The sequence below is a fragment of the Sus scrofa genome, chromosome 16 (assembly GCF_054392235.1).
Source record: "Sus scrofa isolate SSC_HxYL_T2T_F1_AM1 chromosome 16, Sscrofa_HxYL_maternal_Yorkshire_Landrace_v2.0, whole genome shotgun sequence".
Lineage (NCBI taxonomy): Eukaryota > Metazoa > Chordata > Mammalia > Artiodactyla > Suidae > Sus > Sus scrofa.
Genome location: NC_139398.1, coordinates 40,586,079 through 40,609,472, shown reverse-complemented (window position 1 = coordinate 40,609,472; position 23,394 = coordinate 40,586,079). Strand labels below are relative to the sequence as shown.

Here is a 23,394-nt window from a genome sequence, read left to right as displayed (position 1 = left end):
AAGCCAATGCTGAACAGTGTTTATATGCCTTGCGTTCAAAGCAAGGGTGTTAGTAGCTAGCTATGCTCCTTGGCAATAATAATAACATTTCGGGCAAAAATATTAATAATAAAATTAATAAAATTAATAGGACTATTAAAATAGTACCAGCAATAGTAAGCCTTAATAGTAACATTAAACATTAAGTATTAACCTTTATCATTAAAAAAACAAAGATATAACATTTAGTGTCAATTATAAGCAAGACATCTTCAGAGCAGTAGTTAAAGAAACTGACACTGAGAGAATTTAAGTAATTTGTTTAAAATTATCCCACTAACAAGTAAAGTGGGTGTGTACTGGATATACACTCTTCCTATTCTGCTCTCATTATACGCCTATCCTTGCTAAGTAGTAGAAGGCTGCCTTAGAAGATGAATGGGTTAGAAGAAATGACCTCCAGAGTTCTCCCAATCTTGAAAATCCTATAATTCTGTAATAATCTATATTTTAAATTTAAAAAATGGAGAAACTGATTGTGAAGATGACATTCTTCAGTGTGCACACACATTACAGATTTTAGAAAGTTGTCAACCATATCACAGAGAAGCATCATTATTGGTATTTTGTTTATATGATACTAAGTACTAGTGATTTTGGAATGTAGTGCAGAGAAGAATTATTTTACTCTTAATGACAGAAATGCAATCCAAAGTGAATTAAAACATAAAGTAATTGAAAGCAAGTAGTTACAACTAAAAAGTCCATTACTAGTTATTTCCTGGTGTAGTTTTGGATACTGGTACTCAAATGATATTATTTTTATCTTTTTTTTTTTTTTTTTTTTTTTTTCTATTTCTTTGGGCCGCTCCCGCGGCATATGGAGGTTCCCAGGCTAGGGGTCTAATCGGAGCTGTAGCCACCGCCCTACACCAGAGCCACAGCAACGCGGGATCTGAGCCGCGTCTGCAACCTACACCACAGCTCACGGCAATGCCGGATCGTTAACCCACTGAGCAAGGGCAGGGACCGAACCCTCAACCTCATGGTTCCTAGTCGGATTCGCTAACCACTGCGCCACGACGGGAACTCCTCAAATGATATTATTTTTAAATGTTCATATATACATAGCTCTACTTTCCTCTAGGTTGCCTTTATTTTCAGGTAATGTTTCCCCTTTTTAAGTGGATCTCTCAACAGCTCAGCAAGTCTGATTGAAAGAATTTAGAAAAAAAATCAATACTTTCAACAGAAGTGGCAGGTTTGGTATAATTAACCTGATTTGGATATCATTATTCTAATGAGAGAATCTGGTTCATGCAGCCACCCTTGGCTCCAAGCAGAGAAAGTAATCCCACCTAAACCACATGAACAAAGGATGAGAAGAAAGATGATCCCTTCAATGACCATCAGAGTTGTTACCAAAAGAAAAGTGGCTAAAATCTGTACAAGCAAACATAACTAATGTCCTTCACAAAGAGGATAAAGAAGAAAAGTGCTAGACATCCTCAGGATTAGTGAGTAGGTACAGTGATACAGAACAACCTTAATCCTTTTCCCACAATTATTTGATGCTCTTGAAAAGTTGTAGGAAAAAAAAGAAGAGAAACAGACAATATGATAAAATCATCCATGGCAGTTAAACTATCAATCTCCTCACGCTCCTGGTCCCCTCAGGCCCAGGAAGTACGCACTGAGCCACTGAATGGAAGTGAAAAAAATTCATCTCATTGTAGTACTGAGGTGGAACAGTTATTAATAGAATAAAGTACTTTTCCTACCTTTTAATTCCAAAAATCACAGAGTTGATTATTATTGGGAAAGAAGAAAAGGGAGAGTAAGATGTTGATTTTTAAAGAACCCATTCTTCTTAAAGAAGAAATCTCTTCGCTTATCCTCCCATATGTTTTCTCTTGAAATTCCCTACCTTGCAAATGGTTGAATGAGATGCTAATTAAAGAGCTTTGACTTCTTGAAAGAAAAGTCTCTGAAATCTCAGTGCTGAAAAATATTAAAACTTAGCAATACAAGCTTTGGGGGGGGGGGGAATTGTATACCACAACAAAAAGAAAAAATGTTTTTCACTCACATTTAACAGATTAAATTCATTGATTATTTTAAAATCAACAACTCCTTTGTGATTGGCATTTTATCAAAGTAAAATGTATTCTATTTTCCACACTCAGTTTTGTATACACTCTGAATATCAAAGTATAAATAACATACACGCCAAATGTTGACTTCAGAGCTGTGTGTAAGCATAAAACGTTTTTCCTCAAAAATGGATGTATAACTGAGACAGAATGTTTCAAAACCTCATATGAAACTATCTTAAGAGCCTGCCAAGGATTCCAGGAGAAACTTAGGTTTTTGTTTTGTTTTTTGCAGAGCATCAAAACAGGAGATAGCTGAATAAAATCATCTAAAGATTTGTTTTCTGTAAAACTTTATTCATGATCGATATTTATGAACCATATACTCTGGAGACCTTTTGGACCCTTCAGCTTCCATCCTAATCAAGTATAAACATCAATTCCACTGAAAGTAGCTTCAGAAGAGCAATTTTATTGTCTGAGGTTGAATAATAGATATTTTATAACATTGATTCACCTCTTCTAAACTTTCAAGGTTAGCACATTAATTAATTCTCCCCAACTTTTTCTTACTGTCATAACTCCCTTATTCTTTAAATATGCTACAACACATAAAACAGTGGTAGAATCTGAACTTCATGACAGATGAGTATTAGAACTAATTATTCCCATATAGCTCCATATCATATAATCTCCCACATGCGCCTTACTTTATGTTCATTAATCTTACTTCTAGCTCCAGAATGTGAAGAAGTCAGAGTTCTAATTCCTAGAAAAAGAAATTGGTCTTTTCTGGAACAAAAGCTACTCTTCTTTTGTACACATCAAAATATTCTTTGGCAAGAATTTGTGAAGATATTGCCTGTGTGTTTATATACATACACACATGTGAAGAATTACTTATACGAATACATACATATTGTATATGAAGAATATACACATATCACATATATGAAGAACATGATGGATAAAGAATTTTTACTTTTTGTTTCTAGATGTTACACCACTCACATAAGTTTGGAATGGAAAATATTTTTTATATTTTATTTCATTTTATTTTATTTTAATTTTAGGGCCACACCTGCAGCATACGGAGGTTCCCAGGCTAGGGGTCAAATCAGAGCTATAGCCACCGGCCTACACCAGAGCCATAGCAACACCAGATCTGAGCCACGTCTGTGGCCTACACTGCAGCTCACAGCAACACTGGATCCTTAACCCACAGAGCGAGGCCAGGGATTGAATCCGCAACCTCATGGTTCCTAGTCAGATTTATTTCTGCTGAGCCATAAGAGGAACTCCTGGAAAATATTTTTTAACTCAACTTTTCCAAAGGAAACCAGTATAAGATGATTCATGATGAGAACTCATTGAAAAGTTTTTAATGTCAGCATAATAGACCTTTTGCTACTTTTATCTAGACTTCTTCTCAAGATGTTTAGTGAATTGGATATTTGACAGATATTTTTTCTAAATATTAGGTCTAAACATAGGTTTTTCCCCATTCTCCCCCCCCCCCCAACTTTTAAGATTTATGCCTATCATATTCTTGGTCTTCCATGGGTGATCATACTCTAGCCAACAGTTATTTTGCATCTCTTTCAGATGGACTTAACTTGGTTAAGAAAGAAACCCAGGGCCAAATTTATACCATAGATATGTTCTCACACTGAAGTCAAAAGAGTTTAGCGCAGGCAACCAAGAAAAGCACAGGAGCAGGAGTGCTTTTCATGCTCTTCAAAAGATAATAGCTCCAGGCCTCTTGTTGCTTAGTTCCTCTCCTCTGAAATTCCTGGATTATTTTCCAGCTAAAGGCCAAGCTACTGCTCCCTTAGCTAATGTCAAATGCAAGAACACCATGGCTGCCAAAAAACAAACCAGAGAATCATAAACTAGCCGACAGAGTTCTCAACAGTATCCATTAGCTTGCTGATTCACATGTTACTTATTCCCACTTTAAAATACAAAAAGTTATGCAATGGGAAACCACAGCACATTTAACCTGAAGCTTTGAAATGTGCACCGACAATAGCAATATGTGAAGTCAACACAGGAAATATAAGTTTAGAGTTATGGTAAGCTTGGAGAGTTTTTGGAACCACAGATCTTACTTTGATGTTCATAGCTATTTCAATCAGCAGAAGTAATAGTTGTAGAGGAGAGAAACTTAGCCTAGCGTTTCTCAAGAGAGTTTTTCTTTCCTTTGAGGAATTCTTTTCAATTTATTAAATTGTTTTTCTCTTTTTTAGCAAAGTGTTGTAGAGCATAAGAATTTACCAAAGTGACAAATGATCTACTGGGAACTAAACCAAAATACAGACTTAACTGTTGTCTTTAAAAACCACATGTCTTTAAATCCCTTGATTGTTAACTTTTATCCCAAAGAGAAGAGGTCTTAACTTTCATTGACTTTCACTAGGTAATAACTGGACTATTTTGAGTTTTATTTCCCCTTATCTTGACAACTTAATTGACTTGTTAGAAGTATAACTTACTATATACAAAAACTCCAAAACATTAAGTTTTATTAAAATCACAACAGTATATATCTAAAAACTAGATAAAATAATTTTAAGAAACCCAGATGTAATATTACAATGCTATAATTTCTATTCAAAAACATATTTATTCCACAAGTCTTAGCCTGATTGTCTACTTCAGATGTATCACCATCCTCCACACAGCGACTTTCTTTGGAATTAAACTTTGGAATTACTTGTTTACACAAGAAAACTCATCTCAGATGTAGCATCTGTTTTTCACTAAGGCTTAGCTTTCACCTAATTCTCCAAATGGGTTGACTGAGGTTCAAGAATGTGAGGTGACTCGCTCAAGATCATACAGTGAGTCCGGGGCAAGCAGCCGCTCTCCCTTGAGTAGGAGATGGGTATGCTGGCACAAAACTCCAGTGATGCTGCTCTCAGGCCTGTGACATAATTACATCCACTTGAAAACCTTAGTTCATTGAGTCAATTACCTGAGATCTTTACATATTTTAAGCATATCAGAAGGAAGATTAAAGTGTCATGAAATTTGAATATGTTCACCAAGTCTTCTTCATTAAATTACAGCTTGACTCCAAAAGCAACCTAACCTAAAATATTTGACTATTAAGTCCATAGGTAATATATATCTTGTTTAATACAGCAAGAATGTAGTAAAGGAAAAAAAATATGGAGTATATTAGAGGGTTAAAAAAACAACAAAAGCTTATGTATTTATTCCATATGAAACATATTTTACCATCTTTATATACTATGAAAGACTATTGATAGGTACTAATTCGTGCTTAATTTGTTTTCACTTCGCTCATCACAAAGAACCTCAAATAATAGTTGTTTACAAGTAAACCCAAACAATTATATTTTAAGGAAATTAACTTTGGTGTAAGTAAGAATCTACATACACTCAGCTGAAATAAAGTAAATACTCTTACAACTTCCCACTATGTGAACTTGTATAGTTTCCTATAACATGCCTGCATATTTCAACATTTTGATCATGATCTTCTTTAGTTAATTTTATGTGTATAGAATTACTTCAACACTTTTCTGATATACAATGAAGACAATTGTTCAGATTCTTTTTTCCAGGGTTTGTTTTTCCAGAGAGTAATGTCTTTTGTGTCCATTTTTGTAAGAATATTTCAAGTAACATATCTACAGAGGTCACCTCCAGACTTATTTTTCTACCTAGCCAAAGTTATAAGTTCAGATGGTTCTACATGACTGTTATTATCTATGATTGACCCAGTGATTCCTGATTCCAGCACTGCAACTAAAATGTTCTCTTCTATAACTTCCAATGGGTATCACATAATTCTTCAGACATTTCCCAAAAAGAGTTGCTAAACTACATTCTACTTCATTTTAAATTTAAAAAAAAAAATGGGTTGTATCACATGTTAAAATTAGAGAAGCATACTATAGAGTAAAAGATACTTGAAAGCCCTCTGTATTATCTTTGCAACTTTTCCATAAATAGAAAAATCTCCCCCAAACAAATAAGTTTAATTTAAAGAAAGAACACTCAAACATCATTTTTAGGAGAAATGAAGTGAAGGTCAAATTAAAATTAAAAAAAAAAACAACAGGTTCTGAAGGTAGAAAAAGATAGAGAATTCTTTGAAGTAACTTTATGGTTCTTTCACAAATGTTATTAACCCCCAACTCTTTTTCTTCCTCATCTTACAGTTATCTGAAATGTTGCTGACTTATTAAAATGGTAAAAACATCTATAGTAATCCCAAACACCAAAAACATGCCAATACTAAAAGTATGCCCTAGTTTATCTATAATAATAACTTATGAATGTTCTTCAATCACCCCACCGTAAAGAACACCTTATACCAACAACCTGTTGATAAATCAGTCATCAAATATGTATGGAGTAATTGCTTGATCCTAGATATTATACCCAGCACTGGAGGTATGAAGTTGTAAGGCATGGCCCTAAGCTTGGAAAGCCAGCACTGCAGTAGGGAGAGATGCAGGCAACACATAATGAGAAATTCTAAGCCTGTGAGCCTGTGCTCCTGATGAGTATTCAGGAAAGCTCTGCAAAGTATTTTAACTTAATGGTCTCAAATCTTATATTTGAGAGCATTCTGTACTTTTCAAAATGGTCTGATACAGTTTTTCTCATCCAAGCTTCATCACAGGCTTGGAAAGCTAGATGAGCAGCTTTTTCATTCCTATGTTACTGATGAGAGTTACACCCAGCTTCACCTGAGGCCCAGAAATTTTAATTTATGCTTATGAACTCCTGTTTTTGACCCCTTTCTACTACTTCATACTTCCCTAGATGGGAAGGTCTTGCCAGACTCATTCCATAAAGAGTCCATTCTTTCTTGATATTGAAGTGAATGCCCAATGTATTTCTTTTTCCCTAGCCTTTATTCTGTTCTCACCTATTTCTCAGAACAAGGTAAACAATGGTAGTTAATCTAATTTTAAATCATCTCTCCTTTCCTAGAATAGGAGATTCACTTTTGAAAATAAGTGATTTTCCTAGAGTCAAAAGGCCTATAAGTAAATCAGGTACATTTTGTAAGTCAATTTACAAGCATTCATTAATTTTTAGTGTATTGAAGGAAGGTTGCTCACAAAAATATTCTACATTAAAGTGCCTTACAACAATATATTGATTTGCCTTTTTTATTATGCTGAGTCCTGGAGTTATAAAGATAAGTAAAACAAAGAATCTTCACCAAAGGAGCTCCTGGTTTAATGCAGGTAGGAAGGTGGATGAGGATAATGCATATGAGAATTTATATATATAAATAAATAATATATTTTTTCCAGGGCCTTAAGAGAAAACATAGAAATAGCTCCTAAAGTAGAGGGTTGGAAGCAAGCATATTTAGGTTGAGTTAGTAGATGCTCAAGAAATTAATAGAAATTTACAAAAAATATAAAGGGAATTGAGGAAGTGGAGAGAAATCAGATTACAGATGAATGGCTCTGCATATCAGGCTAAGGATCACAGGCTTTATGCTGAAAATGAGGAGCCATTGAAGGATTTTTAAGCAAGAAAGAATTAATCAGAGATAAAATATTAACGATATAAAGATCATTCTAGCTGCTGTGAACAGGATAAGGAAGAGCAGAAAAGAGGAGTCAGAAATAACATGACAATACCCAAAAATTTACTGATGAGAAGAATAAACTTGTCTGACTAGATAATGACAGCTAGTCTTGAGGAAAGTGGAAGGATTCGAGATTTACCAAGGAAGTCAATACAATTCATTGGATGGTTGTGAGTGGAGCAGAGACAACGATGGAGAGGTCAAAGGGCTCTCACAGAGTGCTAGCTTAGATAACTATTTATTGAAAAGAGGAAAAGGGAGATTGCTAAGAGATCATCTAGACTGAAGGTCTTCAGGGAGGTTAGGGGTAAGCAAGTGTGAGAAAATAAGGTGTTTAGTTTGAAATATTAGAGATGCCTGTGTATCTGTCTGCTTTGGGTCTACAACTCAGGAAAGTCTGTAACAGTAATATCCAGGAGTTATTTGCTCTGATAGTATTTGGGTTTCTGAAAAGTATGTATACTTTAAAGTTAAGGACTCAGGTTTTAGAGAGTTTGCACTATGGATTTACTATCTGCTATTATCCATTACATACAATTGTTGCAAATATAGATAAAAAGATGTGTAAAATAACAAGCATGATACTTAGCACAGAAAAAGAACATAATTGTGCATTATCATTATCCTCAAAAATGCTCAAAGCAAATCTTTTCTCAACACATTTTATAAAGGACTTTATATAGGGTAGGGATAAATACCTCTCAATTAAATTGTCTTATAATTTTGTATATACTATGATGCATCAAGCTTTTTAAAAAGCAGATTATGGTTCCCAGTGCTACACAGCAGGATCTCATTGCTAATCCATTCCAAAGGCAGTAGTTAGCATCTATTAACCCAAAGCAAAAAAACGAAAATCATTATACAAAAAAAAAAGATTATACTGCTTTCTGGCTCAATATATATTTAAATTACTTTGAAAATTCAATATACCGATATAGAATATACTTTAAATCTATCCAAGCAAATCTCACTGTATTTATTTTTTTGTCCACGCCCACAGCATCCAGAAGTTCCCAGGCAGTGATCCAACCTGAGCCACTGCAGTGACAACACCAAATCTTTAACCACTAGGCCACCAGTGACAACACAAAATCCTTAATCCTATGCCACAACACCAAATCTTTAACCACTAGATACTACAAAATAAAGTTAATATTTTTGCTTTTATAAAACATTATGATTTTTGTCACGTGTAAAGGTTAAGGTTACTGAGAAAACAAATGTAGGTATCCCAGGTTTTAATTGCCTAATTTTAACTTTTTTTTGGTAATTTCCCTTTTTTAAAAAAGACAGGGGTGGTAGTTAAAAAATTTCAGGTGGATTTAATAAGCTCATACTCTAAACTGTAACAGAGTAGAACCTATTCCCATCCTACCCATAAGCTTGTCCTTAACAATTCCCTTCAGTCATTCTTCTTGTTACAGTTCATTAGAAGGATCTGGAAGGTCTTGTGGCTTTTTTTTTTTTTTTTTTGAACCAATTCTGTGCCACAATTTAATGGTATACATACAGTACAGCACAATTAGAACTTCTCGACTTCAGAACAAAAATTTTTAGTACGTGTTCTGGACACCAACAAAAGAAATATTTGAATTTTGCTTGGCCCGATACCATCAGCATTAACAGGTTGTCTTCACCGGGGTCGTATGCAAAAAAGATATGGATGTGAGATATAATATGCGCTTAAGTACCAGTTTTCAAACTAATGTGAAATACACACAGCTTTTAAAAATGAAAGTTAGATGGAATATAATAGAAATAGAAAATATCAGACTGCACCTAATATAGAAAAGGTAAATAATGTTTTATAAGACTTTTTATGTATATACCATATCTGCTCATGTGTGTTTATTATGTGTGCATATGTGGTAATTGCAATAAAATGTTTGAAGGCCATGGCATTGTGAATTGTACATCTATGAAATAAAACTAGAAAAGACATAATACTCCCTAGAAAAGATCCTTTTTCTTTTTTTCCAAAGTTAAGCCCATCTTGCTTTCAAAATCTGTCTCAAAATTCATTTTAAAAATAGAACTTTTCTTTCCTCAAATTCAATGTTACACATGATACATTAGTGATGATGATAATGAAGAGGATAATAACTGCATTTTTATTTATACTATACATTTTGAAAGGATTTCAGATTATTTAATTTTATTCCATTTACTTCTCAGCAATATTGCAAAACTGACAGGAGAGGTAGTACTGGCTCTGTTATATTGATGTACAGAAAGACCAAGTGATTTGCCTCAGGTAACTCAGTAGCAAAGCCACATGTATAAGCCTGGCCATTTAAATTTCAGTGATACTTTTTCCTCTGGATTGTGCTGCTTCATCCTACACAGCTGCAATTAGTTTGCCACTGTTTTATCTCATAGGACTTTGCCATTTGTTTTGTATTTAAGGCTGTGTCTACAAAAGACTCCAAATTATTTGAGAAAGGCAAAAAAGAGGAACATACAGATGAGTTGATGATTTAGGGGTAAGTTGCCACCTATATTTTCACTGAAGAACTAGGCTTTAACTGCGAGTAGCTAGCAGCCAATCTGCTGTGTAGATGTCTCTTTAATTCCAGAAGCAATCATAGGAGTTCTCTCATGGCACAGCAGATTAAGGATCCAGCACTGTCACTGTAGCAGCTTGGGTCACTGCTGTGGTGCAGGTTCGATCCCTAGTCTGGGAACATCCACATGCCCTGGGCATAGCCAAAAAGAAAAAAACAAACACTTCTGCAATAAACACTATCAAGAGTCTGGGACAGAGGAAATTAATAAATATTGCTGAACTAAAATATAAATTGCCAGGTTAATTTTAAAAATGGGAATTCATGGTCATATAAGATGGATTAGAAATTACAAGAGATGAAGGGGGAGGAAGAAGAGAAAGAGATACATAGAAAGAGAAAGAGATATGGAGCATTGTCTTCTGAGGAAGCTCCAACATAGCTGCATAAAATGAGGTAGGGAGTATGCTTTGCTTTTCCAGTCTCAGAAGAGAGACTAGGAACCATCTGACCTACGTATGTCTAAAACACTATATTAAAACTCCCTGGCTATGATACTTTTTGATGGCAGATTTTAAAACTACTGCTTTGATCATTCTAATGGTCTTACAGGTAAATTATATTTGTTAAATTATGCTTGTCTAGAAAATTTTCCATTTTATTAAAATTTTCATTAATGTTTTCCACAGAATTCACTTACTATTTGTTCAGTCTCTCTGTGTCTGTGGAACTTTCCTTTTTTCTTTCCTAACAATGCTTATGTAGTTCTATTTTTCTTCATCATTTTTGGTATGTCACATATAATTTATCAATATATTCAAAGCTTTATCTCTTATTATTTTGGTACTTCTTATTTCACTAAAATTATCTATAAATTTCTTATTTTGGTATTTTGGGTTGACTCAGATTTTTTTCTTAGTTCTTAAATTCAAGAAAACAAATTTTGAAGTGTTTTCTTAACATGTGCTTTTTGACACTATAAATTACTCTGTAAGCACTCTTTTACTTGTATCCTATAATGATATTGTTCTAAGTAACCTTTGAAAGATGTACTGTTTACAACTGTGCTTTTTAGAGATATCTATATGTGTATAATTTTATTTTTGCATTTTACATATAGCATTGGTAGAAAACATGATTTTAATAATATTTTGGGGGTTTTAGCCCATTTTTCAGCTCACAAAGGGTCAATTTCTATACAGTTTCCATATGTTTGAAATAATATAAATCCTCTAATTTGAAGGATCAGACTTACTATAAATATCTATTATTAAAATTAGCTATTTGTGTAGTTTAAATATTCTATATATTTACTAATTCTTTGTATTTTTTTCTATCAAACACTAAGAAATATGTTTTTAAAAATTCACTATAGGCAGTGCCTCCTTGCCTGCCTGCTTGCATCTCTCACAAGCATCCTATCCTAAAAAATCTATTTTTTCCTATCACTTTGTCTCTCGCTGAATTCCTTCTGTGTGGAGGTCTGAAGAACCTGAACCTAAGTAAGTCCAGACATAGGGGAAGGCACGAGGAGAAGATGAGGTTTGCCTACCAGGGAGAATGCCCTCACCAGACAGCGATCTGCAAGAACCCTGATCTTGAGAAAGAGATGTGTGTTGTTTAAGCCATCCTGCCCATGGTAATTCATTACAGAAGCCCAGACGGACTAAGACAATACAGAAAAATGTTTATTGTGCATTTACCATATGCCTCCCATTTAAGACATGATGGTAACAACAGGAACGCTAAGATCCATCAAGAATCTTACCAACCATGGAGAAGAGCTGTGTTACTCTTCATCAATGAGAAATTATCAAGCAGCAAGTGTTAGGTGGCATCTGTAATATGGAAAGTCCAAGATGAAAGACATGAAATCAGCCATATCATGAAAACTCCACCTAGGCTCCAGATGTTTTGGCTGACCAAACCAATAGGAAATAGACCCCAGCATGGATGGAGGATCCCAGACAAAGACAAGCAAAGGAACTGTCAAACCTCAAGACAAGCAGAGTCAAAAGAACTGTTAAAATTGTACAGGATGACCTAAATCTTCCTTCCCTGTTTCCCAAGCCCCTTCCTCTTTCTTCCTTAAGACTATGTGACCCAGCACACAGACCCCTGCCTATAAAAATGCCCTTGCCCTACTGGTAGGGGGCCTGAGTTCTCTCTGCTCCATGCTCTCAGCCACTCTATTGGTCAATAAACCTACTTGAGATCTCTAAATTAATTAATTAATTAATTTAAAAAATTCACTATAACTGGGGAACCACAAATTTCTAACTGTCATTGTATTAACCTGTAATTATATATACATATAATTACATATACATATGTACTCATATATAAATTTATACTGTGTTTCTACCCACCTATCTATATATCTATATCTTTTACAGATATAGTAAAAACATGGGCTCAGGAGTTCCCATTGTGGCTCATTGGTTAATGAACCTGACTAGTATCCATGAGGATGTAGGTTTGACCCTGGCTCACTCAGCGGGTTAAGGATCTGGCATTGCTGTGAGCTGTGGTGTAGGACCCAGATGTAGCTTGGATACTGCATTGTTGTGGCTGTAGTGTAGGCTGGCAGCTGCAGCTCCAATTCCAGCCATAACCTGGGAAATTCCATGTGCTACAGGTTCAGCCCTAAAAAGCAAAAACAAAAACAAAAAAAACACCATCAACAACAACAAAAAACATGAGTTCACACAAATATCTCCAATTCTAGGCTAATACCATAGGATTAATTGTTTTTTTCCTATATCTATGACCCCATTCCCCTATAGTGAGAAGTTGGACTCCCATTTTAGTAGTCTATTTGTGCTACCAAAATATAGACTAGGTGGCTCAAACAATGGTAATTTATTTTCTCAATTTTGAAGACTGGGAAGTCCAAGGTCAAGGCACAGGTCAATTTGGTTTCTGCTGAGAGCCCTCTTCAACATTTGTGGTAAATTGTTACCACTTCCCTAACATATTTACCACAGAATTCATTTCAAAGCAATTCCCATCTTCTCAGCTTTAAGTTATACCTATGTACGTTTGCCCACTGGTTGGACTTGCTTCCCACTTTCTAAAGAGCTGTCTATATGAATATTTTCAAATCCTTTCGCTTCGACATTTATTATTATTTTGTCTTCATTTATTGTCTCTTCTTCCTTCTTCATGTCAGAGAATAAAATTTCTCTTCAATGGCAACACTTACATTTATGCTTTTGTTCTCTTTTCCTCCTGTCTCCTCTGGACATTTTTCCCAGAAAGAAAAAATCTTTCTTCTATTTTCAATATAATCTTTGCACTCATGGGCGCTCGTTCTTTCTCTCTTCTCTCTCTCCTGACTCCATCTATAAATATTGCCATGCTTAAAAATTCTAAGCTTGGTTCTGCTACCCTTTCAAACTATTACCACGTCTTCTTCCTTACTTTTATTTTGACCATCTAACTTTTTCTAAAAAACTACACTTGTGCTATTTATTTTCCATTCCAAAACCATCGTTAATCCCTTGAAATCTGACTTCATCCTCCATCACTCTGCTTAAACTGCCTTATCAAAGGTCATTAAAGTATAGACAAACTGCTAACTCTAATTTTTTTTTCAGGTTTCATCTTTCTCAACCTCTCAGTGGCATCTTGACAATGGCCAACAATTCCTTCTGGACAATGATCATGATCATCCCGGTTCTTCTATCCATGTGATCACTCCTTTTTTCTCTATCATCCCTAAGTCTATAGTCCACACAAAGATGGGTGTAGTTTTATTCTCCTCTGTGGATCCAAAAAAAAAAAAAAGACAAGCAATTCACAATGGCTCTCATTATCACCAAAATAAAATCCAAGTACTTAACCTGCTTTCCAAAGCTCGTCATTTGTGTGCCTATATTAACTCTCCGACATTACTGAAACCTAGTCTCTTCTTATACCTAGTTCTAGCCAAAATGAAATATTTTCCAATTGCTAAATATTCTTGAACTCCAAGCTCAATTTTTACTCCATAAACCTAATGAACAATTTAAAATCTTTGTCATGGGCATAAAATGTCTTCCTCAGTATAAATATTCAAGTTCTATATGTATTTTAAACATAATAATAATAATACAGTGATTTATTGGTGATAGCCAAAAACATGAAAAAGCTGTGTTCACCAGTCAGAAAATGGATTTAAAAAAAAAAACCTGTAATATAAATACAGGTTTATATTACACTGATCAATAAAAGGATCAACAAAAGCACTCTGATCAATAAAAGGAAACAAATGATGTAACAAACATGGCTCAAACTAAAATATAGTATGCTGATTGAACAAGAAAGAAAAGCCAAACACAAAAGACAACATTCTGTGTGATTCCATTTACATGAAATTCTAGAAAGACAAATTATAATGACAAAAAGAGGGTCAATGTTTGCCTCTAAGAAGCAAGTGAGATTAATAGGAAAATGTCATGAGGAAAATTTCTGGCTATGATAAAGTTCTATGTCTGGAAATGAAATGAATTTGGATTACATGGGGTAAACGTATTTGTAAAAAAAACAAAAAAACAAACAAAAAAACCCCAGCAAATATACACTTTTAACTGTGTATTTCATAGTATATAAATCATTCATCAAAGGCAAAAGCTAGTCAAGTATGATGCTAGTAAGTCTAATACTAGTAAGTATCAAAATCTAGTTAAATATGCTAATATATTTAGGAGAAAACATATTTGCAATTTACTTTGAAATGCATCCAAATTAAATTAGATAAACAGGAGAGATGGATACATAAGTGTTTAAGAAAGTATAGTAAAACATTAATCACAGACTGTTTTAAGTATGTAAGTGTTCAACGCTAAATTTTTTTCAATTTTACTGTTGAGAAAAACACAAAAATACAATGGGGACTAAAGTACTGTTTGGAAAGAGACTCTTCATTATGCATTCTTAAGAACTGCTCGATATTTTTGCCATAGGCAAAAAAATAAAATTTAAAACTAATTATGAAGCAGTGTCTCATTAATTTATCTATGATGCTGAATCGTACTGAAAATTATGTTCAGAAAATCATAGTTGACTAAGATGTCTAATTATTCACTTAGAGCCAATGAGATGCAGTTACTACAAACTGAACTTAGAATTGTTCAATATTTGAAGAGGGGGTCTATAGAAGAAGGGGTAAAAAGTAGAGAAAAATTACATTCACAAGTTTTCTTTTCTTTTTTTTTTTTTTTAACAGTTTTAATCTCTTACTAAACTTCTTGGGTATATACACATTAATCCTTGAGTTTTTCTCAAGTTCCATGTAAACAGCAAGTATATCCCTCAAACAGAAAACCAGTAATTTATTTCTTAAAATTCTTCCTTTTCCATCTGTCTCCCCTCCTACTATTTCCTTACCCCTTCTCTGTAGCCTATTCAATTTCATCCAGTTGTCCCTTGTTTTTGAAACATTTTATTTGTGTGAAGACTAAATCCCCATTTCCTTCTTTTTGATCTCCATTTAGTCTTGATTACAAATCTAAATGACTTATGGTCAGTATTATTTAGCTCCTTCCTCCACCCACTCACCTTTATGAGACCAGTCACATCTTCTGCTTTGAAAAAAGTTTTTATGCTGGCTCATTTTTCATGATTGCTTTAACATGAATCAAAAAGAAAAGCCATCCTATAAAACCTGTATTCCTAGGGTAAGCAAACACTAAGAAATACAGGGACCCCTGAAAACTTTTGGTAGTTTGAGGTTTAGTTAAATATGTAAGAACAAGCTAGAATAATATTCAAGAAGAGTTCTGAAATAAGTTAAAACTCCTTGTGACAGGTCGGATGGGCCAAAAAAAACAAAAACAAAAAAACAAAAAAACAAACAAAAAAAACCCCTCCTTTGTTCTCCTCTTCCATAAAGAGACCAACCAGTGGTTGTTTAAACCAGGTAATGTTAAGTTTTAATTCCTCTCTGATTTGAAATCAATATCTAATTGTCAATAAATAACATTATTTAACATCTTTAAGATTCAGGACACGAAGCTGGATAAATGAAAGGATAACAACTCTTCCCATCTTTGCTAGCCAAAGTCCTATTCCTGAAATCCCTTTTCATACATCCATTCACAACTGTTGTATAGATAGTAAAGACACCTAAACTGAAACAATACAAAATATTCTCAGAATTTAGCTGCTATATGAAATCACAGAATTATAAATGTTGAAGCTAAACACAGTGACTATCTATGCTAGTGTTTCCTAAGCTATTAGAACTTTGTGCAGATCTCCTATTTTTTTTCATTTTTTTATATAATGATTTTTATTTTTTTCCATTATAGCTATTTTACAGTGTTCTGTCAATTTTCTACTGTAAAGCATGGTGACCCAGTTACACATACATGTATAGATTCTTTTTTCTCACATTATCATGCTCCATCATAATTGACCAGACATAGTTCCCAGTATTACACAGCAGGATCTCATTGTTAATCCATTCCAAAGGCCATAGTCTGCATCTATTAAGCTCCCAATCCATCCTACTCCCCCCTAAACCCTTTGGCAACCACAAGTCTATTCTCCAAGTCCATGATTTTCTCTTCTGTGGAAAGGTTCATTTGTGCCATATATTAGATTCCAGATATAAGCGATATCATATGGTATTTGTCTTTCTCTTTCTGACTTACTTCATTCAGTATGAGAGTCTCTAGTTCCATCAACGTTGCAGATCTCCTATTCTATAGGATGTTATTTGGTATGGTTTCCTATTTAAATAAGGTAGGAGGTGCTAGATTCAATCAAGTTCAAGTCTAGAATAAACCAGGGTAGATTTTAGGAATCTCTTTGGTAGAGTAACTCACCTTTTCTGCTGTCATTTTATTTGCAAGCAGACGAGATGCCTAGCCTAGGTTAAGAGTAGCAAAGCTACAGCCACAACACAAGTCTTCTGGATTCCAAGCTCAGGGCTATTTATACTACATCCCAATACACCCTATTAATTTAATAACATGGCAGTAAAGATAATTCCCACAAAATTTTGTAGAATGTATCCTAAAATACCTCACATTTCCTTTTTCTCCCTTACTGTGAGAGTATAAACCAGATATGTTATCTTTTAGAGTCTGCTGGGGTTTATCTACTAAAACATGAACATTGTCAGGAAAAAGTTAACACAAAGATTATCATATTTCCCCCTTTTTGTTTTCTCTTCCAATCAAAAAAAAAAAAAAAACAACCAAACAAAAAAGTCCAAGTAAAGCAGCTCAAAAAGTCTCTACAGGTAGAAAAGTTCATTCTTTTATCAAAAATAAAGATTTTCATTAGAATTAAGCCTTCAGAATAAAGGAACAGTTCTCCTGTTCAACGTCATATAAAAAATAATCTGGTTATTTCATTAATAAGTGGGAAACAAAAACATCACACTTCAACAACATCTCCATAAAGATCTGAGTAGGTCAGTTTAAAAATAGCTTTTAGTGGAAGTTCTCGAGTAGCACAGCAGTTTAAGGATCCAGCATTGCTGCAGCATGGCTGTGGTGCACAAGTGTGGCCTGGGTTGGATCCCCAACCCAGGAACTTATACATGCCCTGGTGTGGCCAAAACAAACAAAAAAAAAAAACGTAGTTGTTAGTATCAAGACGGAAGAGGTTATTCTTAGCCCAAGGAGATAAAGTCAAGCCCTAAGAGTAGGAGGAAGTGATATGCAATATAGTAATTCCTCTATTCCATGTCCTCCAATTGTAAAATGAATAGCATTTCTCAAATTATTTTATTTTGTTAAAAGACATTTTCATAATCTAGACTGCCATTTCAACTCTTTGGCAAATAAATGTTAGTAGAAAAGATTACTCTCCCAAAGATATCAATAAAATGAATTACAGTTTATTCAAGTCCCTTTTTTTATCTCTGAACGATGCCTTCCAGTACTTGCCTAACACCCCAAGAACCAAGGATAAAAATTACAATCCCTTTTCCAAAGTTGGTGCCTAGAGTAGCTAGAAATGAATAGAAGGAATTAAGATTCACTCTGACCCAAATAGTAATTCAGGAAAAATTTCTATCATTGGATCAAAAATGTACGCTCTATCATTATAAAGCTGATCGAAGAAACAGAGAGATGTAGCTATTTCCTTGTGATTGACATTCTTTTTTAAAAAAACAATGTTCAAGTTCATATTGACTCCTGACAATACATACAGTCTTCCAGGTAACCAACAAAAACTGGATTTTTGCTTAATCAACCAGGCTAATTAAGGCTTCTGTTCTGATCTTCGGATGACAAGGCAGAGTTTTGCTTCAATCAAATTGCTGGTTGACTCTTCCATGGGCCTAAATCATACCCAGCAATGTAATCAAACCAGTTTGGCTAAATTACACACCGTATATCAGTAAATGGCTTTTCTGGGTCACTAGTCTACACACAATCTGGCATTAAAGTATAGTAGATAAAAAGAAATGTTTTAACATTTCCAAGAAATTCACATGCATTACTTAAGGTTTTAACTAATAAGAAACTATTAGAGGAAAAAAAAAGAGACATGAAAGCATAACAACATCATGTCCATCCCAAACGTCATTAGCTGCAATCTTTAATCAGGCACTCACTACAGTTACTGGGCGGTATTGCCAACCTCCCAGAGGGAAGTCAGCCGCAGACCAAGAATGAGAAAACCAATTTGAAAAAAAAAAGAAAAAATTTGAACCTGAATGATAACTGAGCCCAGATGGGGAGAAGAAAGGTTAACTGTGGAATTGGTCTTTTTTAAAGGCCACCAGTAAATTTAAGCCACAAGAGAAATTTGCCCAAAGAGAGGAAATATTGTGTTTTTCCCCCATAGTAAAAAGGAAAATGAACACATGCAACCAGACCCACCAGTAGAGTCTTTCCCTAAGTTTTAGTGTGGAACATAAGGTCCATAAGCAGGAGTTATAGGCTAAATATGGCACTGCCCCAGTGCAGGAAAGCAGCAGCTGTTTCTTATTATTTGTGTATATTTTTCTTATGGGTAAAAACATGGGCAGAGTGCCATGGTGTACTGCTGTCAGACCTCCCAAAATGGCAAGAGCACTGGCTTTCCTCTGCCACCATCAAGGAGAAGATCAAGAAGATATCTATCCAAAGAAACTCCAGCAGAAATAGAACCTATCACACGGCCACTGGCTCTATAAAAGAAGCAAAGGATTGAGGGACAGCTTTTTAAAAGTGTACTTAAATGTTTGATTACAAATAATTCCGAGAGGAATTGGACGTGCATGTAACAAAACACTAAACATCATTAAGTCTTTACAAACCTATGTTAGTTACTTAACATTTTAAATGACATGAGCTGTGGCTAAAATAAATTCTGCCAAAATCATGAAGTAGCAGAGGGGGCAGCCGAAGAGATAAATATCCAAACCTCTCCCATTCTCTTACAGATCTCCTGCAAACACCTCCCTTTGTACACATCCATTTGGAAGCAGAAGGCAAGGCAGCCTCAAGGACATAGGGCAGGGAAGGGTAGAGAATGGATCTGGAGGTGCAATTAAAGATAACCCTCATCTTCTGCAGCCTCTTTTCTTAACAGGGCAGGATGAGTGAACTTTTACAAACCAAGGTTAGAGGTATCAACCACTCTTCTGCTTAAAATCCTCCCTCTGACTTCCGGTGGCAACAAGAGGAAAACTAGAATCTTCATCAATGTCAGCCCTTGTTGCTCTCTAGTATTGCTCTTCCTGCAAATTCAGAATAACTCATTCCCTCACTTCTGTGAAGCCTTCATATAATGGTCCCTTTCGAGAGTGACATACCATGATTGCCCTATTTCATAGTTCAACACCACCCCCACACCTGAACAACCTGTCCTTCCAGGATTTATTTTTCTTGATAGCACTATCACCATTAGCCTGACTATATGTTTTACTCTTTTTTTATTGGCTGCCTTTCTCCTGGGATATAAGCCCCAGGAGTATATAATATCTGTTTTATTCTAAATGTAATCCCAGAACATCTAGCACAATTCCTGCACATAGTAACCATTTAACATTTGTTGCATGAAATAAATGAATGAATGCATTAATGAGTATTTTAAGATATTTAATCTTAACATGCTTTGTGATCATTATTAATTCACAGACAATAGTCAATATCTCCTATAGAATGACTGGATAAAATAAATTATTTCAAAGTTTGATTAGCAACTTACTATATTTAATTTAGGCTAACAGGCAAAAACAATTCCCAGCACCCTTTCTTTACATTATCAAGCAACACGAAAAATGAACAAATTACTTTGGACAAGGGGAAAATGACATCCCTTTGATTTTAGGAACAAAACAATCCTTCCCTCTTTTTAATGTGGAGTTGTAAGGGTCACAAGGAATGACCTACTAATTACCAAATCGTACAAACACTCCTCAGTACTTATCTTTCTTGACTCTTCTGGGTTATTTGACACTCTTGAGCACTGCTTCCTTCAAAAAATTACTTAGTGATTTGATTTATTATGGCTTACTAAATAGATAGGAGATTCACTCTTTAGTAAAATTAAATCTATTTTATAAAATCTATATTGCTATTAAATTAATAAAATGTGCAATTTAGAAATAAAATGTAAAATATTATTTGACTATATAGGGAATATGTGCTTACTGTAAAAATAAATCAGAAAAATAAAATCTTACCACCAGAAACTAGCAATTTAAAAGCTTAATAGGTATTATAATTACAATATTTTTAACTCGTTTTACTTTAAAATGTTCAGTTATATTTATTCTTGTTAAAATAGATGCACACACACCTATATTTTAATGTTGAATATCTCAATGTAGGAATGTACCAAATCTGTTCAACCCACACATCATTGTTACATACTTAGATTCTTTCCATTTTTTTGGTTAATATAAGTGAATTAACATCCTTGGGTATATATTTTTGTGTAATTAAAACCCACTCTGTCCTCAAGAATGACTCTTGAATTTGGAATTGCTAATTTACATCTGTAAAAATGAAACTACTCTCCAATATTTATTATTTATTTATGTTTCTATTAATTTATTGCTTTAGTTTTGGATATTGCTTTGGCTAGACTCTCCAGAAGAGTAGAGTGAACAGACATGCTGGCCTTATTCCTGATTTTAGAACTCTCTCTTGATACTTGCTATTTTAACCAGATTTTTCAAACTTAAGAACAGATAAATGTAATGAGCACACAACTGTGGAAGTAAACATCCTTTTAAATGTAAAGTACAAACTATTGACCTCTAATGAATTTAGCATATCATTTGGATTTTCTTCCAGAAATCACTCATTTTTTAACTGAACCAATAATTTAAATTTAGATATCTTCACATTTAAAATGAAGATATTTTCATTTCTTGGAGAATCAAAAGATCAGATCTGCATCCCAGGGATACAAAAATGGCTGCAACTGAATAGCCACTTACCCTCTAGAAGAGAACATGAGCATAGCTGACCATGGTCCCCACAACTCACATACTGTATGCATATATATGCTTAAACTCAAATTATTCCACTTATACATATTTAGTGCCTGATCCACAGAGGAATTGAACTTTTGGTCCCTATTCCAAACATTAGCTTTAAAGACTCCGGAGAATTCTATGTTTTTTCTTTTTTTTTTCTTTTTTTTTTTTATTGTTACTTCCCCAATACAATTTTTTTTTTCTGCTGTACAGCATGGTGACCCAGTTACACATACATGTAAACACTCTATTTTCACACATTATCATGCTCCATCATAAGTGACTAGACATAGTTCCCAATGCTACACAGCAGGATCTCATTGCCAATCCATTCCAAAAGCAATAGTTTGCAACTATTAACCCCAAGCTCCCCATTCAACCCACTCCTTCCCCCTCCCCCTTGCCATCCACAAGCCTATTCTCCAAGCCCATGATTTTCCTTTCTGTGGAAAGGTTGATCTGTGCTGTATATTAGATTCCAGATATGAGTGATATCATGTGGTATTTGTCTTTCTCTTTCTGACTTACTTCACTCAGGATGAGAGTCTCCAGTTCTATCCATGTTGCTGCAAAAGGCATTATTTTGTTGGTTTTTTTTAATGGCTGAGTAGTATTCCAATGTGTATATATACCACATCTTCCTAATCCAATCATCTGTCAATGGACATTTGGGTTGTTTCCATGTCTTGGCTATTGTGAATAGTGCTGCAATGAACATGAAGGTGCATGTGTCTTTTTTAAGGAAAGTTTTGTCTGGATATATGCCCAAGAGTGGGGTTGTAGGGTCATATGGTAGTTCTATTTGAAGTTTTTTTTTAAATTAAAGTAATTTATAATGTTGTGCCAATTTCTGCTATAGAGCAAAATGACCCAGTCATACATGCATATACACTCCCGTTATTATATTATCTTCTATCATGGTCTATCCCAAAAGACTGGAAATAATCACCTATGCTATACAGTAGGACCTCATTGCTTATCTAGAAGATTCCACAGAATTCTATTATATCAAGGTACTATAATTTTTATATTATTATTATTATTATTATTATTTTGTCTTTGCTAGGGCCGCACCCATGGCATATGGAGGTTCCCAGGCTAGGGGTCTAATCGGAGCTGCAGCTGCCAGCCTACACCAGAGCCACAGCAATGTGGGATCCGAGCCCCATCTGCGACCTGTACCACAGCTCTTGGCAATGCCAGATCCTTAACCCACTTAGCAAGGCTAGGGATCGAACCTGCAACCTCATGGTTCCTATTCGGATTCGTTAGCCACTAAGCCATGATGGGAACTCTGAGGTACTATAATTTTTTCACCAATTTTTGAATACTTAAGGTCACTTTCCATTATTTCCATTTAAAACATATTCTTATGTGTAACACTGATTACTTAGGGAAAAAAATCTTAGTTGTAGAATTATTGATTCTATTCTAAAACTATTTTGAGGAGTTCCTGTAGTGGCACAGTGGTTAACTAATCCGACTAGGAACCATGAGGTTGCAGGTTCGATCCCTGGCCTTGCTCAGTGGGTTGACGATCCGGTGTTGCCCTGAGCTGTGGCGTGGGTCGCAGACACAGCTCGGATCCCGCATTGCTCTGGCTCTGGTGTAGGCTGGAAGCTACAGCTCCGATTGGACCCCTAGCCTGGAAACCTCCATATGCCATGGGAGTGGACCAAGAAATGGCAAAAAAGACAAAAAATAAATAAAATAAAATAAAATAAAATAGCTTTAAAAAAATAAAAATAAAACGATTTTGAAAGCTTTTGGTAAGCATTGCCAAATATCCTATATGTAAATTTGTGGATAAAG

The 23,394-nt window shown here is 34.7% G+C and overlaps 1 long non-coding RNA gene across 7 annotated transcripts in view; it reads right to left on the bottom strand.

Moving 5' to 3' along the window:
• LOC102161640 (uncharacterized) overlaps positions 1 to 23,394 on the bottom strand; it is a 729,975-nt gene that overhangs the window by 369,554 nt on the left and 337,027 nt on the right. The window lies entirely within an intron of this gene.